The following is a 13,627-nucleotide window of genomic DNA, read 5'->3' as shown; positions in this document are numbered from 1 at the left end:
TGTTTCTCACATGTACAGTCCTCAAACCTTTATGCAAAAAGAAAGCAGCAATAAATAGCAAAATCCAAAGCAATAAGTCAAGAGCTCCATACTATTTTTCCTGTTGATGTGTTTTGTATTCTTATTTTATAGCCTCTTTTAACCAGTTCTAATAATCTGTAAATATATCTAAATGGTTAGGCTAGCAGTTAAATAATGATGTGGATTTGTTTTGTTTGGTTGTTTTTGGTTTGTTTTTTTAATAAAAAGGTGGGGTTTTTTTCTCTCTCCCTTTAGGAACATGTCAATTTGGGAAAACAAACCTGTACTCCATATGTTTGTGCACTAGTTTCAAAAATATTTTCAGTGGGCATGGTTTCTTAGCATGCTGCTAAACTTCTGGTCAAAATGGGCCATGAGACCCAGTGGCTAGGCAGTCAGTGGCATAACAGCTAAAGCATCAACCTGGTATTCAAGAGCTCAGCCTCAGACTCCAGACCTGTGCACCTAAACTAGCAACTGGAGCCTCATTCCCTGCTTTCTCCTGAATTTTGTTCCTTGCAAGGAGCAACCTTCTTGGAATTCAGTCAGAACATGTCAGATTCTTCATAAAACAAAAATGCCGTAAAGTTTATACAAACCATTTCTCTCCAAATAGAAACAACATAATATATAATTTCCTGGCAATAACTCTAATACATTTTTTTCTTAATTAAATTAGGCATTAAATCATTGCAGCAAATTTATTTTCCTGTTTGTGTTTTTTATTAACTAAATCTGCACCATCTGCCTCTGTTTATCTGCTTCACAATCCCTTCATCTAGCACTGTATGTTTATATTTTAAATGTATATTAGCTTTCATGATGGATTTTGTAACTGCAGAATGGTAGCTGCAAAGACAATTGTCATAAAAGGATACCCAAATGCTACAAAATAGCAGTGCAGAAAGCACCACAGCACAGAAAAATAAGGGACAAAATCATATAACAAAATAAGTAACCAAAATAATGCTTCATTAAAGAGAAGACATTTAAACACAGCAGCGTAATACACAGAGACCTTCTCTTCTACATGAGCAGGGATGTGGGATTAATTTAGATATACTTACATTAATAATTCAGAATATAAACAGAAGATATTTCAGATCTGTGAATCTAACTGATAAAGCACACTTTTTACTGAAATATGCAGATTTCTCCCAAAATGGGTATTAAATGGTTATGTATCCTGTAGTAGAGTGCAAGTTACAACAAAAGCATGTGTGTGTCTAATATTACTCATGGGCTTGAGCTGACTGTCATCATCTGATATCAATTTAGTCTTTATTTTTTATTTTTTTTTTGCTCTCTCACAGAGTGAACAAAAATCTCTAAAAATTTCCTCTTGAAGTTGCATATTGCATCTCTAAGTACATGGATCATTATACAGAGTACTTAAGACCAGACTAATTTATCCTCCTGAATTTCAGGTGGTACTGTTCTCCCCAAATGACTGAAGTGAAGCACTGTTTGCCACAATTAATGGAAACTGTCTTGTAATGAGCTTTCAGTATGAAAAAATACAAAGTTGAGTAACTTCTAATGCTGAATGGCTGAATAATAAATCTTTCTGTTCTGATATATGTCATGGACTGTGATAAATTATGAACTTTTACAGTTTTAAAATATGGTAAGAGATACTGGAGTTCAGCAGAAGTTATTTATTGCAAAGTGTTGGCTTTGCCTGGTAACCAATTTTTAATGATATTACATAGGCATATGAGGCTCATGTTAAGAATTTGGATCATTGTGATCTGATGCAACACAATAAAGAAAGAGTCCCCGTGATCCTCTGGAGGATACAAGTGATTTCTAGAGGTGTAGGTCATAGAGGTAATGATAATAGATGAAGAAAAAGCTGAGATTTTAGGGGAATAGTTTCTCAACCAGTACTGATGGACAGAAGGTATACATAAAACCACATCTTTTTTATACGTCTCAGTGAAATTAACTTTTCGTTCAGTTCAGTTTGGAGGACACTTAAGGCACCTTGGTTTTATTTATTTTTTTAAGATCTGGAAAGATAAGTTTTTATCTTTCAGATGAAATGTAGAAGCCCCCAAACAAAAAAAACCAACAACAAACCAAAAGCCACAAAACCCAAACCTCTCACCAAAATAACTGGAGAGCAGAAGCTTTAATAGAAAACTCACATGCACCACAGTTCATGTTTTCATTGAACAGCTCCAAGGTATCATGAAATTTTAATGACTATATGTTTGGAGGTGCTAAAAACTGTAAGCACACATGAGAGTAAAATTACGTATAAGTAATACTAACTTACTAGTCCTGTCTGACCCTTTCTCTAACAGTCCCTTCTCCAGGCCATTTACAACTACAAACCCAAGTTTCTTAGCTAGAGATGACTGTTAATAATAATAGACAGAGACATGCAGAATGAGCTCCCAGAGAGGCATTATCTGTTCTTCTGTAATACCATTTTGGAGCAAAATTCCACTGAGCAAAGGCCATCCAGTGGGCAATGATCAGTCTGAGCAGTTGTCACATCACTGCACATTACTGGTAGAGAAGTGACCTTGGTATGTAACAAATCCAAGTCTCCACACTGATGTGGAGAAAGAGTAAAGTTTAAGGATTGTGCTCTGGCTTCTTATCAAGTTTAAATCTTTACCAGACAAGATTCCAGTGGAAATCCAAATCCGCAGGTTCTGAAGGATCAGCATTTCTTCTAAATTACCCTCAAACAGCTTGAGACAGGTCTAATTTCACTAAACAAGTGCAAGCCATGCTTTCAGTGTGCTGTTTCCATGTGTCCTGAGCTGTGATGAACATACCACAGCCATTCTTGCACCCCCAGTCAAAGTGTCCCACAGGTGCAGCTATGGCCTAGTTTTTCGGCAAGTCGGCCAACTGAATTCCTTCCTCCTCCAGTGTGAGGATCTTGTGCTCCTCTTGGCACACGGAAGGTTTGAATGCATACTTTTCATTAGCTCCATTCGACAGTCCATCCTGAACTGCCTTATTCTAAGTATAAAGAAAAGCCAAACCTTCATACATCCAAGCACTCCATCACTGGCCTAACAATGTTCTGAGCTCAGTTCATGTCCTCCTGGATAATATACATCCAGGTTTTGTTTCTGCCTACCAGATGTATTCTTTCTTAAACATGGAATCATTCTCATTTAGGGCCTAATCCTGCAAAAATTTGCCACCCTGCTGCCTAGGTCTTGCAAGACTTTTTTATTTATTTTCATCATAAGCACTGTGTGTCAGCAGCTTGTTGAAAAATTGGGCTTGTTGAGTAACCGGAAATTATTTATCAAATCTTAAAAAGACAGTCGTGAAACCACCTTTTTTTTTTTTTTTTAAATCTACTTGGAAAATCTGACATTACATTACAATTTCTGATTTTGTAAGTTAAGACTTGGTTCTTTCTTCTTCAGTTGTACTTCAGTAGTCCCACTGATTTCATTAAAAATCTGTGGAAGAATATGGGTCAGTAATTTTAGCTTGCACAGTACACTGTACTGCTAAAAATCTTGATTATGCATTGACTTTGGATGCCTACCATAATCTGCATTTTTGTCATAGGCAAGAATAAACTGATACAAAACCTGTACCTCAAAAAGTCTCAAGATCTGAGGCCAGAAAAATGTGAATTTAACTCTAGATCAGGTATTTTTGTGACTTGAGAAGGGATTAATAATAAAAAGAAAACAGATGTAATAAGTAAATGGTTCTCAGCTATGCATGGGATGAGTATTTTTATTCACCATTTCAGCTTCATCTTAAATGTATAAGCCAGAAAACCAAACATGAACATGCTAATAACCATATCATTTTGATTTACAGACCTCCAGACCCCAGCTGGTGATAGAACTTGGGAGCACTTAAATATCTTGTGGTTGTTATTCCCCTCCTAGAAATGACACCTCACAACATGGTTTTGAGCTAAATTAAAGTGTTTGTTCAGAATGGGAAATGGGCAGAATCAGATCCTCATTGACTTCAGTACGAGATTATAAAGCCAAAAGAGTCTTAATGACCCCAATAGGAAAGCATAAGTTAGACCAACTGCACATACACCTTCAAATTAGCATACGAACACATGGGCACGCAAATCATTGAACGCATCGGTGGAGACTGGTTCCACTGCAAATCAGCTTCCCGTACATATGCAGGGTCCAGCATCTCCAGGACTCTGAAGGCAGTACTACTTGGAAACTCACAGGTTTAAGATCTGGAATTCAGAACTCCCATACCAGCGCACAGGGGATGCACAGTAGCTGCAACATGTCTGACATGGCACTTGTGCACTGAAAATCGATCGTGGAGGACTGCAGGGCCTCATTGCGGGGCACTGTGGCCCCCTGTCTCAAAGGAGAACTGCTTCCAAGATGCGTAGGTATTTCTAAATTATTTCTAGGATTATTAAAGCATGCTCTCCATACCAGATGTGAGCTCTGCAGTGGCAGCTGAACTCTGCAAGCCTACTGGAGTGCATTAGAAGAGTGGGAAGCTCTATGGCCACAGAAGGAATGTGGGGCTTGCCCATTTCTGCTCAATTTCAAACAGCACTTCTGTGAGTGTTTAGGAGACAGAGACATTTAGTAGTACATTTCTCTCTCTCTCCTCCCTTCACCCTCCCCCTCATCTTTATTATAGTAAAGTGTTTCATGCATTCATTGCAGTATTTCCTTTAACAAAATTCTTCCTTCTGCCTCAGAACCACTCACAACCTGGCACTTGAGGAAAATTTTAGGCTGTTTTACCATATGCATCATGTCTAAAAATAAATCTGTGAGCTTTTTGACTACAAAGATAAAAAGGTCATCCTTCCTCTGCATAGCCTTTTGTTCATATTTGAAAAAGAGCTGCTGTGAAATACTACTGTTAAGTCTGCTGTGAAATGTCTGTAAATGTAAAAGATCAACAGATTCAGACCTGCCAATTAATTTCGTCTTACCATATTTTTACTCAGCTTTCTGGCAACAGAATTCTATAGAATGCAGTCGTAATCTGAGCTAAATAAGCTATTATATTATTAAAAGCTAAATAAGCTTTTAATGAGGTTATGCACCATCTCTCATTCCTGTTTTTCCACAAAGAATTTATGTTATGCTGTTATGCTGTTTTTCACAATGAATTTCTTAAGATGAATGAATTTACTTCTGGGCACAGTTTTTTTACTTCACATATTTACACATCTATTAAAAGACCATATATGTCAGTGGTAACAGTATCTTTGTGAACTTTTAATTTTTGTTGATTTTACTCTGAGAGTCTGGCTTGCTTCACAAAGTATCTAACGAAAATTGCTCATGTCTCGTGCACTGAATATCTCACAGAAACAAGTTCTGCCAATGGCTTTTGTGTGTTTGTGCCAGTAAATTGTACAATACTTTGAATTTATTGTTTGAATTTGAATAGACAATTAAAAAAATCCAGTCAATAAAGCATACAAACAAATTATCAAGTTTCAGTTTGGGCTGAAATAAAAGGGCTAATTCTTATTTGTCCTAGAGGTAGCTGATGGGTGGGCTTTGTAGAAGCAGCCTGACTTTTTTCTGTACAAACTAATCAAGCAAGCACATAAACAAAAATCAAGATTTTTTTTTTTATGTTAAAAAAGCAGTGCATCATGGGGTACTTTAGAAATGATTTAAGAAGGTTGCTCCTTTTAATTCGTTTCAAAACCAAGCATTTCTAAATAAAAGCTACATGGGTTCTTGAATGAATTATGGCCTTTGTCAAACATTGCACTGCCAGGTCACAGCCCCCTATGAATCAAACAGGTTTGGTAAAATCTGTAAACTGGTATTTCACTCTCATCAGAAAAATAGACTGGTATGGGATGGAGGTTTACAATTAAGACATTACTTTTTGGCAACAAGACACAACCAGAGTAAATGACCTGTGTTTTGAAGGTGGAAACTGTGAATGACAACAGTAATGACAAGGAGTACTATAAAAAGCCTTACCAGTTGAATGAAATCCTACCAGGAGTCTGTTTCCCCATTGCTTTACATCACTTTCTAGTCATAGACATCCCTACAAAGGCAGTATGAAATGTGATCAATTTAAACAGGTTTTTACACTGATTTTGCAATGAACTCTAATACTAAAGGATGGACAAGCAGTTTGGATTTAGATTTAAATTTGTTTTGGCCTATCTTATATTTGAATGATATATATATTGTTATATAGATACATGTTTTATAGATGTAAGAATGCTGTAGAGAGATACAGGGTTTATATATCTTCATTTTAAATACATATTTATCTACACAGACATATATTGCCCTTCATTGCTGAAACCTGAAGTTGTAACAAATCTTTTTTATACAAACAAATGAAGAGTAACTTGAGTAACTGGCTTTAGTCTGTATCTACTGGATAATTTCTGTATGTTTGCTTCCAGTTTTAAGCCATGCTTGCATATTATTACCAGTGACAGTAAAGCACACATTTGTAGGTAATGCTCTAATCTCACAGTCAACTCCAATAATCTTGCACTGTGACAGGCTTCTGAATGAAAATGTATTACAGTCGATATGTATGTGAAATTCAATAGTCGTGTATGCATAGCAAAAATTATAGCAGCATAGTTTAGATAGAGTAAAAGGAAAAGAGTAATTAGTCAAAAGTTTGCAAAGTTTTGCTGGATGCTCTCACTATTTCACAGGCAAAAATATTTTTTCTGCTGCAAAAAGCCTATTCTCTAAGCCTTTGTCTCCAGGGGGAAACTCATTCTACAGGAATTCAGTGTGCCTTTCCCATGTTGCCAATAATACATACACATTTCCTGTGTGAGCAGCTCTCTGCAGTGCTTTTTACTCTGCTTTGAAAGTGGGATAAGCCCTCCTACCTGGAGCTAATCTTACTATTATGTGTGCATGTGGGGAAGCTAACATACCACAGCCGGTACGCCATACATTCAGAGTTTACCTAACTAAATAGTAACTTCTATATGTAGAGAAACTGTAAAACCATGGAAGAAGACAGGAAAGATACAGGCTGAAGGTTTTTTATTTTAATTCAATTCCTGTTTTTCTGTATTAACCTACAGGCTTCAAACCCTTTAAGTTTTACTCAGACTATCTCCAAGCACTTTGTTAGCAAGCAATGTATCTCCTTTTTATTAACTGAATAAATTACAAGCCTCCAATCCAGGAGAGTATTTGCCATCATCACAGAATCACAGAATCATTGGGGTTGGAAGGGACCTCTGGAGATCATCTAGTCCAACCCCCCTGCTAAGGCAGGGCCACCTAGAGCAGGTTACACAGGAATGTGTTTGATCGGAGTCCACATAAATAGACCTACGGACTTGCATAAATACATCCAGATGCATAAATGTATTCTCATAATCTAGTCCTTTATATTATAGTCTAATCTATGATCTAGTCTGTTACATTATAAAAACATCTCACACTGAAGCTGGTTAAATAATGAACAGAAAATACCTGGGAATAACAGGGAGATTCAGTCTGTCCTTTATTCAAGGACCATGTTACCTATTTGTAAGCAGATGACTAGTGATTATTTACAGTACCCAGAAAGGTCTCTAATCATTAATCTCAAGGAACATGCATAATCAGAGAGTGATAAATCATCATGCAGTACTGTTAACTAATGCACAGCAGAAACACTACATAGACCTCTAGGAATCATTTGTATACCTTCATCCAAGCTGTTTGATTAATACTGTTGAGAGCATTAAGGCTAGTTTGTGAGTGATTGATTCACAGGTTAAAGACAAAAGCACAACAGAAATACTTAGCAGGTTTCGATACCCTGCCTTCACACTGCATGGAAGGAGACACCAAATCACAGAATGGCTGAGGCTGGAAGGCAATTCTGGAGGTCTGTAGTCCAATCCCAGGTGCAAAGCAGGCTCAGCCAGAGTAGACGGCTCAGGGCCTAATCAAGTGGATTGTTTTTCTTCTTCTTTTCTTATTCCTCTCTCAGCATTTTGAGTTCTTTTGATTTCCCTTCTCTTGTTATGCAATTTTAAACTATGTTCTGGTGGAGAACTGAAATCACACTTGAACCACAGGAGAAGCTCGCTAAAAAAGCCCTGGAAACTAAGATTCTCACTTTTTCACTTTTAGAATGTCAAGCATTAGGTAAATAAAAGGATATGTTGAGACGTGCAATATAACCATGAAAAATGGCCTTGCAATACAGTTCAAATAAACGGAAATTTGCATTTATTCGGTGGTCTAAATTATGTGACTAAAATCAGTCTTTCAAGTCCTTTGTTTTAGATTACAACTCATTGGACCCAAGAGACTGAGAAAAAGTATTACCTTTCATCATGTAATTTCACACTGAATTTCAGAGGAAAAGCTGCAGTTACAAACTGGGTGGCATGAATTCAAGAAAAAAATGCAGAGGACACTGTGATGGTTTAAGGATAACTTTTCTTGTACTGCAAAGTTCTGCCAGCATTTCCCACTTATAACAATACAACAACTGGATGATCTTTTTGGACCAGCAGGTCTCCTCAGGGAGATGTTCACTCAGAGAACTTCAAGGAAAAAAGAAAGACAAAATGAGGTTCGAGATGTAACTAGATTTAAAAGAGGGCATTTGCCCATAGCCCAACGTAAGAATCTTAGTACAAATTAGAATAACTGAATTGACATCATGAGTACCATATAATTACTCTAGTGCATAAAATTCTGGCAGTAAACCAAAGTAATTCAAAATGGGGACAGTACCAGTAAGTACTTGGCCAGTGGTGAAAAGATCCAGCATCATTTTACTAAATGAACTCAATGTTTTTATATAAACATAATCCTTATGAGATCTTTAAGAAGTCCAAACACATTTTTTCATCTGTACAAGAATCTTTCCTTCAGACCTGAAGTGGCTTCCTACCTTTCAATATGGCAAGCCTCTGGACAAACACATAGACAGGTAAGAGACAAAGACCCAGTCCATGAAACTGTATTATGAGAAGAGCCCCACTGACATCAGAGTAGCAACCTGCATAAGACACCTTAGTGCTTGCAAGCACATGCGCAGATACCCTGTGCAAGGATGCAACCCTACAGTCACCACCATGGCAGGGCTAAGAGGAGCTCATTTAAGCACAGCTCGTCTTGCACCTGTTTTTCATGAACTGGGGCTGAATTCATGGTGTGCTACCCAGCATATGGCCACAATGACATCTTTTCCCTGCTTGCCCCTCGAGGACCCAGGGTGAGTTTGTAGATGCAAAGTTGGTTGCAGGAAGAGCTTTCTAAGATGAGGGAGAGTGGACTCTCTCTCCCCCATGCCCAACTCCCCAACTATTGCAAAGCTCCAATAACTGCTTTAATTTGTGCAGAGGGTCAGAGGAACACAAAGTAACCTCATGAACTGAAAATGCCATCATCAATGAGTCCTCACATCTGTGTGGAATGGATTCAGCCTCAAACGAAGGTATCTGGGGGCAGAAAGGCAAAAGAGAACTTGCCAATGAGAACAAACACTATGAAAACTGAGTAGCTTTTCTTTCTTCCTTCCCTGATTAATAAGATAATTATATTAATACCTGTCGCTCAAAAAAAACCCCAAAAACCAAACCAAAACCAAACCAAACAACCCCCAAACAAAGAAAAAAAAAAAGTATGACATTTTTCAAGAAAGCTAAATGAAACTATTTGGCATTTCTTATTTATTGATGACAAATAAGCTTGATAGTTGCTGATATAAAGCAGCAGGCCAGGACTGACATTAACCAGCACAGTCTGTGATGTCAATGTTATAAATCATACATGGGAGTCTCATGTTATGCAACATCCCACAAACTGGAGCACTAGCCATTTTTTAAAGTAATAAAGTTAAAGGGTAAGTAGGTTACTTATCGCGTTACAGCACTCAGACTTCAGCTAGTACAACACTTAAAAATGTACAGATGAACATTGGAGTCTCTAAATCAATTTGTAATTTCTGAACTGGAATTATAGACCAAAGCCTAAAAAGTCATGTAGTCCTGAAGGAGACTTTGAAAAGTAAAACAGAAGAGGCATCATTACATAATTATATCTGGGAGGAAGAAATGCTGTAAAATGTCGTAATAGGATCCCAAAGCTAAAACTGTAGCATGAAGGTTACCTATTTTACCTCTAGGAAGGTTAATCATATTTTCAGAGGAACCACTAACACTTAATGGACTACGGCATACTTTAAAATGTTCCACTTCACCAGATTCAAAGTTGTTTTAGTTTACTGCTTGTACTGATAGGAGAAATTCAGAGTTAAATTTAATCTACTGAAAAATCTAAACACCACACATGCGTGCCAAAACAAATCACCCTTTCCTTTCACGCAGGGTTTCGTATATTCATCAATTCCCTCTATTTAAAAAGTAAGAGGTCACTTTAAGTTCCCAGGCTGCTAAGTGGCAGGAACAATTAAAAAGTAACTACCTTCACCTTCCTGTCCAGAAAGGGGAAATAAAAGAGGAAGGTGAGCTAGAAGGTGAGCCCTTTCAACTGAGGGAAAACACAAGCCAAAGCAAATCAGCTTTGATCCCTTTTCTCCTCATTATGTTCTTTACTGCGAAAGGATGAAAAGAAGGAAGAATTTCGCTACTGGGGTATTTGGCAAAAGATGCTCCAATCTGGTGGCATAAGCAAGAGTAAGAAACAACTTCATATCGGTCATTCCTGCCTTCAGTTTCACATAAAATTTAATGTTGGTGATAAATATAAAATCATCACACAGCAAACGCTCAGTCTCTCCCCAGATTGATTTTACTATATTCATGGAAGCCAGGATTCCTATGCCTTCATCATGTACAGGCACTTGCATGTGCAGAAAGTGTATATGCAATACTAGCAAATCAAACTGATGCATCTGTGTCATGTCGGGCCTGCCCTTGAGAAAAGGTCAAATGCAGATCTGGCAGAAGGGGGAGGCAGCGCATAGAGGAGCTGCATGCTACAAGGATGCCATGTGAGGTTGTCTTTTATAAGCCAGCAAAGCATCCTTCCTGTAGACAACCCTTGCACAGCAGAGGCTCATCGTAATTACTACATTTGTATTATTGTATTAATGATGGACTATAATAATCAAATAAAAAGGAAATTTCCCCTGAGAGCAGAAATCTTGCCACATGCCCCACAAGCTTCCTGCATTGACTTTCTTGCTTAGGCTGTTTTTTTTTCTGACTGAAGTTCTAGTGTGACCTCGTGAAATCCTATCCCTTCACATGCTGACAGAATGATGATTATAGAGCTATTCTTAGCCTTATGACATATCTAATGACTAGTTTAGCTAATATTGTTTTTCAAATCATACAGATCCATTCCTCTAGTGCTGTTGTGTTGTAAACCTGTTGCTACAAGTTTTGAAATATCTTGCAAATATTTGCTTTCCTTTTATTTTCAAAAGTCTAATATGCTGTGAATAGTTTATAACTAAGGAATATCTAAAGAAATGGCCTCTAAAAAAAAGCATTTGCTGACATAGAATCATAGAATAGTTTGGGTTGGAAAAGACCTTAAGATCACGTAGTTCCAAACCCCCTGCCATGGGCAGGGACACCTCACACTTGACCATGTCACCCAAGACTCCGTCCAACCTGGCCTTGAACACTGCCAGGGATGGAGCATTTACCACTTCTTTGGGCAGCCTGTTCCAGTGCCTCACCACCCTCACAGTAAAGAGCTTCTTCCTTATATCCAACCTGAACTGTGGTGATGTCGAGGTTTTAATTTTGGAACCTACCAAATGCAATATTCATTTTTGTGTCAGGGAAAAAAGTATGACCAATCTCTTGGGAAGTGTTCACAGGACCAGGTACTTATTTTACTGGGTTGTGTTCTTTAAGAATACACTCAGCTGGCTGGAAGAGAGTTTGCAGATGTACTCCACAAATTAACAATCTTACAAATGCTGGCCGCATAGTCTGCAATGCTCACATACTTCTTGGAGCTTCAGTGGAATTACAGTGAAGCTGATTACTTCCCTTCTCAGAATCCCATATTGCTGTTATTTCATTACCTCAAACAATCTATCATTTCCAGCATCCCTTCTCCAAAAATGCCTTTTAAGCCAGAGGCTTTTCTTTAGCAAGTCCTTATCATAGATAGTGCCTTTGATACCTATGATATTTTCTGAAATTCAGTAGTATGGACCCTATTTTAAGTCCTCCGCACTAATCCAAACGTAAAAACTCTTGGGATTTTTCAGTGACTGCAAATGATGAAGGTGAGATTTATTTCAGCAACTGCTGGCTCTCTTTAGGAGTAGCAGTTTTACATTTTCTTTTTCTGCTAGCACCCCTGTGCTGGGTTTTCTCAGAATGAGACTTCTTCCTACCTGCTCTGGAAGTTCCAGCGAGGGACTGTAAGCAGGAAATTGGCATTCAGTTCTCTTTCCAATCCTTTGTGCTCCACGTACATGCACTCACTCTTTTATCCTTTCCTTATCTTTCTCTTAGCTTTGGCTCATAATCCCCACTTCAGGCCACTTCCCCAAGTCTCTCAGGAAAACATGCTATTGCAAATCTGACTTCATTCCTGCCTTTTACCTCTGTAGTAAAAGGATGCTCCTTGACAAGTCTTTCCATCATGCCAGTACAGAGCCAAATGTTCCTGTTTTCCACTTTGTTCTCTAATGAAAATGTGTGTTTCCTATTTGATGTAGTAACAGTAATTTTTGCTGTAGGACCCTTAAGCTTTATTAATTTACTTAACTAGTAAAATTACCATTCTTTAACACTTAAACTTGAGTATTTAAGATAATGCCTCACGAGTTTTCCAGCTGATCTTCTCCCCCTGTGTAACTTTTCTACACGTACCACAGTTTAAATCCTGACACATACAACTGGAAAGTGCATAGTGAGTTCTTGCAGCAACATACACGCTTACAGTATAATTTAATGAAATCACAAAAGACCTAGTCTGTAGATGCTTGTCATACTACAGGAAAGTGGAGATAATGTTACAATCTTTTCTGAGGTACTGCAACCATCTACAACTGTTTCTATCATCATAAAGGCCATTAAAATTATGCAAAGATCATCTCCTGTACAGTCATAGCCCATCTGCTCTGCCTATGAAAATACTTCTTTTGTTTGCAGCTTTTTCAGGCCCAAATCAGATTACAGGAGAAACATTCTCCAGAACATAGAGAAAACCTTTTATCATCAAACACTGCTCTTCAATTTTAAAGTCCAAAATGGGATGACATTAGGTTGCACCTTTACCTCTATCAGATGGTCCAAATTGCCAGTAGTATTTGTGACTGCCAGCCAGAGTTCTGAAGAAATTTGTGAACCCAAGGTCCCTCCATTCCAGGTATCATTCATGCAGCTATCCCCTTTGGTTGTCCTTCCAACAACTAACGAAATCCAATTGACTTGTTTTACATGGCATGGTATCCTTAGACACTCAAGTCCTGTACATTCAAATCTGTAAAACTGATTGACTTGAAATCAGATCAATATCACAGCTGGCTATCTTGCACAGCCCACAGAAAGCCTTGTAAAAGCACACTATAATTTAAAGTAAGGAGGAAAAAATGTCTATCTGAAGGGGATGATTAAACACATGCATTAAGAAAAGACACACATGTAGGCATGTTTAAAAACTTAAGATATTTATGAATCTCCATATATACCGCCTAGATGGTTAACTCTCAGATCCAT

Source organism: Strigops habroptila, chromosome 7 (genome assembly GCF_004027225.2).
Source record: "Strigops habroptila isolate Jane chromosome 7, bStrHab1.2.pri, whole genome shotgun sequence".
Taxonomy (NCBI): Eukaryota; Metazoa; Chordata; class Aves; order Psittaciformes; family Psittacidae; genus Strigops; species Strigops habroptila.
Note: the sequence above shows the minus strand (reverse complement) of the source record.